This window comes from Engraulis encrasicolus, chromosome 13 (assembly GCF_034702125.1).
Source record: "Engraulis encrasicolus isolate BLACKSEA-1 chromosome 13, IST_EnEncr_1.0, whole genome shotgun sequence".
Lineage (NCBI taxonomy): Eukaryota > Metazoa > Chordata > Actinopteri > Clupeiformes > Engraulidae > Engraulis > Engraulis encrasicolus.
The window spans coordinates 41,243,702-41,248,996 of record NC_085869.1 but is presented as its reverse complement, the minus strand read 5'-3'; the positions used below and the strand labels follow the sequence as shown (position 1 = coordinate 41,248,996).

Here is a 5,295-nt window from a genome sequence, read left to right as displayed (position 1 = left end):
GTTTAATAGGCGAGTACATCTATGCAAAAAAAATACCTAACCCCAAATAAATTGATACAAAAGGTTTTTGAACTGATTTTGTTACCTCTAAGTGTCCTTAATAACATACTAAAAATCTAGGAAAATCTGACTTCAGGAAAGGTGTCATCTTCAAGATCAAAGTTTTTTAAAATAAAGGTTACTACATGATAATTACATTGGCATGAACTAACATGTTTTCAGGATCTGTTTGTTTGGAGTGCTGTTTGGGTGGATAAAGACACTACTGCTATGATAATATCCATGTGCTGTTTGTCAGGGCACATCATCAGTGATGAATCATGGTGTCACTAGGTATTTTGGGTCTTTCAGCAGCTGAACTGAATAGACAGTAGCCACTACATGTGTAAGTAGAGGGCAAGGTGAAACGGTTGGTACTGGAGACAGACAATGTCCTGAAAGGACATAGGGCTTTAGCATAGCTTTCGGGTAAGCCAGAGTAGGGCCTGTTGTAGCTTCATAGGCAAGGGTCAGGGCCTTGTATTCAATTAGGGCATGAAAAAGAGGACATGACTGGGAAACTGAGGCTATGTGGTCAGAGAATAATAGATGGTCATCAACAATGACACCTAGATTTCTTGTGACCTTATTTGAGGCAACAGTAGCAGAATCCATATTGAGCTCGATATCATGGCAACCTAAATCTTTGGCTGGGATCACCAGCAGTACATTTGGGCGAGGCTCAACTGAAGGTTGCATTCCTTCATACTTGTGGATAGTTCAGCGAGGCAAGCGGAAATGTGTGTGACCATGGAGTCCTCTGGCACAAAGTAACTGTGCTTCATCGGTGTAACAGTAGTATGACAAGCTGTGAGAACAGATAACATGGCCCAGTGATGTGGTGTACATGGCAAATAGGAGTCCCAGCACCAGCCTTTAGGACACCTCTGTGGAGAGGCTATGATTTGAGGACAGCTGACCTTGCCCTTGATACATGCTAAGAATGATACCACCAGAATGTCTGGAAGAACTTGAGACACATAAAACTCAATTATTTATCTAAGAGAGATGTTAAATAATCATGTTTTGAAAAAAATGCTAGCTGGTGTGTCTGCACAAAGATTTTTAGATTTACTACAAAACAAAAAGAGATGTCCATAATCTCTTCTGAAGATATCTTCTGGCTTCCTAGAAACAAAATAAAAGAGTAATTTTGAGCTTGGCTTTTTTAGATTTTGAGGTTTTGCATTTTGAAATTTAATGCATATTTAATTAGATATAGTCCAATTACCATATTAAAACATAACATTTCAGAAAACTTGATATACATTTTTTTTCCTCACAAATATGTGAGTAATCACCGGATTAAGTTTCATGGTGATATTGGCAAGCTACATTTTTTGGCCTATTCACCTGGAGTGTCTCTTGACCCTTATAATAAGCCTATGGCAGCCATGTTGAAAAACTCATTTCGCAAAGTCAGATTTTACTAGATTTTTAGTATGTCATTTAGCAGGTCCAATAGTAATAGAATCCATAAAAAAACCTTTTGTATCAATTTTTTTGGGGTTAAACCCTAAATGTACTCGCCTATAATGTGTATGAAGCTGTCTGCATCGAGGGAAGAACCCAGCACTGAAATGTTGAGTGTATGATCCAGTTATTGTAAACATGGGTGCCAGTTGTACTATATATTTCACAGTAAAATCCCAATTACTATTACAATACTCATAGTTATTCATTCTTTTTCTGCTGTAGGACACAAATGAAAGAAGAGTACTTCTGCTCTGCTGGGTCTGCGACACTACTTATCCGAGGAGTCCTCAAACATTAGGATGTAGGAAGTAAGATCTTTATATGTCATGCATAACAGCCCATGCGTGCACGCGCGCACACACACACACGCCACACATATGCTCATACACACACGTACAAAACATGCGCATGCACACCCCACTCTACACCACACACAAATAAACACACACAACCTTAAAGGAAAATCCCTACTAGTTTCAACATCCAATTATATTGTTCTCACTACCACTGGCTTGTCAGGACCCAACAACGCAGTTCAGGATAAATGTGTATGTCAACTGTATTGTAGGCCTATTACTTTAACCATGAAATCACAATAACTGCTTATTTTTTGGCCACAAGTAAAAGGAGAAGAATGCTGCTCAGCTGAGTCGGCGGTCACACTACTTATTCAAGAAGCTCTTGGATATCATCGGCATGTGTGAAGTAAGTTTTTTTTATATCAATGCACAACAGTAGGCGTTAATGCACACACACACACACACACACACAATGAGAGCTGGCCTGATATTGTTCTTTGATTCTGTGAATGTGTATGGAATGCCTACTGTCTGGTGTCACTTCAGACAATTTTGCAACGGTTTACTGTATGTTCTGTCTATTTGTCTGCCAAACTCTCAAACTTGTTGTCTTTCTTTTTGTCTTCCTCTTTGTGCACTGGTAGGCACAGTCATTCCGGTAGGCACGGAGTCGTTCCTCGATGGACGTGATGACCTGGCACCAAAACCACTTAATGTGTATGAAGCTGTGTCTGCATCGAGGGAAGAACCCAGCACTGAAATGTGAGTGTATGATCCAATAATTGTAAACATGGGTGCCAGTTGTACTATATATTTCACAGTAAAATCCCAATTACTATTACTCATAGTTATTCATTCTTTTTCTGCTGTAGGACACAAATGAAAGAGGACGTCTTCTCTGCTGGGTCTGCGACACTACTTATCCTAGGAATCCTCAAACATCAGGATGTAGGAAGTAAGATCTTTTTTATGTCATGCATAACAGCCCATGCGTGCACGCACACACACACACACACACACACACACACACACACACACACACACACATACAAAACATGCACGTGCACACTCCACTCTACACCAAACACAGATAAACACACACAACCTTAAAGGAAAATCCCTACTAGTTTCAACATCTAATTATATTGTTCTCACTACCACTGGCTTGTCAGGACCCAACAGCCTCTTTTTTCCAGCCCTGTCCGTCATCTCATTCTAATGAGTGCATGATCTGTTTACATATAAAACAGACATAGCGTGTAGCACCCAAAATGCACATGCAGTCAAGTCAGAAATAACATTTATATATATATATATATATATATATATATATATATATATATATATATATATATATGTTTGATGACTGAGATGGAAGAGCCATGTCTTAATCATTAACACTTTTCTTTTGTTTTGCTTTTTCAAGACTTATGGTGAGATGCCAAGAACCGCCATGAGGGATATGCAACCTGCAGCTTCACCATGCTTTTGGGAGATCATGTACTACGTGAACCTTGAGTATCTACAAGCCAGCTACTTTAAGTCCTTGAAAGGGTAGTGATGTCATTCAAGCCAGATCACGAGACAAGATCCTGTACAAACTGTCAATCTAAGTGTTGCGACATCCCTGTCAGTTCTTTTGGACTGAATACATGCTGTGTTTGAAATGTATTATTCGGATAACCTCCCATCAGGGAATACCTTGTCTGTTTATGACGGATGGACATGCCATTGACATGCAGTGCACACTTTGATGTTTTTTATTTTAATGTTTTCTATGTTTTTCCGATGTTCTTTTTTATTTATGTTCTGTTATATGCTGCTTATGTATGTAAGTACTGTATGGAATGTAGTGACTGTAGAGCCCAAGACAAATTTCAACCTGGGGACAAAAAGTTCACTCCACTCTGTTAGCGCAGTTATGGATGCACTGTACATTTTGTAATTAACCAAAAGTACGGTGAGAAGCCTGTTTGTGCAGATGGACCTGCTGGCGGGCCTGTTTACTCATAGCTAAAAAGCAACATATTCTCTGTGCAAAGCACATGGGCTCTTTGCAAAGGGGTTAAACATTTTCATGTGCTGTTTTACAGTGTGCTATACAAAAGGTAAGGTGAAACTATTTTTTTGAAATTCTATAATTGTACAGTGTCACTGAAATCAAATGGTGCATTGGTAAAACTGAACCATTTCCTTTAATCCCGTTTAGCAGAGCCTATGTTTGAACTATACTGTCACCAATATTGTAATGACTGAGTTTTAACCTGTTACTTAAGGCTCTTGGTAATGTCATAGCAATGTTGCTATGATGTAGTTCAGTCTTTTCAGTCATGAGTGATCAGTCTTGCTGATAACCCGTCTTTGCAAAGAGGCTACAAAGATGCATGTAAATTCAATTAAGGTTTTATTGCTCCAATGCTATCATGTGTTAATGCTACACTGCTGTGATTTGCATCTTTATAGTATACTTTTATGAAATGTATTGTTAATTATCTTCATTGTTCAGCAATAAAAAAACAAAGATCTGAAATATTATGCATTCTTGTATTTTGTTTTTTTTAAGTTGATCTTAATTAATGCATTGGTCAACAATTCTGGTATATTTCACCCTAATGTAATAATGTTAAGTCATAATTGTTTTTTTGTAAATCCCCTTGCAATTTAAATACCCAATATTGGGTTAAAGTATGAACCCAACAAAGAAGTCAATATGACCCAATAATGTGGTAGCAGGTCTGACCCATTTAATGGGTTCTTTTAACACACAAATTGGGTCAGAATGACCCATTTAGTTGGTTTAGGGGAATGACCCAATGTGAGGGTTAAAATATTTTAACCCAGGCAAAGGGTAGGCCCAATACTGAACCAGGGCCTGGGTCAGAAAATAACCCAATTTGGGTTGTTTTTGACCCAGGCTTTTTAAGAGTGTAGAAACAACACTTACAGGAAGAGGAGGCCATGGAGGCAACACTTACAGAATGAAATAGGCTGCATGGAACAGAAAAGAACATTGGAGAGGGCTGCATGGAGGCAAGACTTGAGTGAACGCTTTGACTTTGACTGACTTTGCCTTTGAGTGGAGGAAGAGGAAGATGTATTGGAATGAATTAGAATTAGGTGGTCAAAAAAGAGGAACCTGTGGAGGAATAAGAACAGGGTGTGGGCTTTGGAAGAGAATAGAGGGTTGTGTGGAAGAGTGTAGAGTGGACAATACACTAAGGAGGAAGGGGAGGAGGTTAAGAAATAGAGGAGGTCGGGGTAGGAGGAAAGGATGGGTAAAGGAAGATAGCAAGGTATCAGGATGGTGAAAGAAGGTGGAGGAGGAAGAGCAAGAGGAGAGAAGGTGATTGAGGAGGCAGGATGAAACGAAAGGAAGGAAGAAGAGGGAAAGTGTGGAAGCAGCCCTTATCAGAAGAGGGAGAGTGTGGAATAGAGGAGTAGAATGGAGGAGATATAGTTGGAGAAGGTGGTGGAGAATTTG

At 39.2% G+C, this 5,295-nt stretch overlaps 1 long non-coding RNA gene across 1 annotated transcript; it reads left to right on the top strand.

Annotated features, from left to right (window-relative positions):
- The first annotated feature begins 2,137 nt into the window (after positions 1-2,137).
- Positions 2,138-3,612, top strand: LOC134461783 (uncharacterized). The gene is made up of 4 exons (XR_010037413.1): positions 2,138-2,220; positions 2,459-2,576; positions 2,687-2,769; positions 3,241-3,612. It is a non-coding gene; the product is annotated as an uncharacterized LOC134461783 (long non-coding RNA).
- The last annotated feature ends 1,683 nt before the right edge of the window (positions 3,613-5,295 follow it).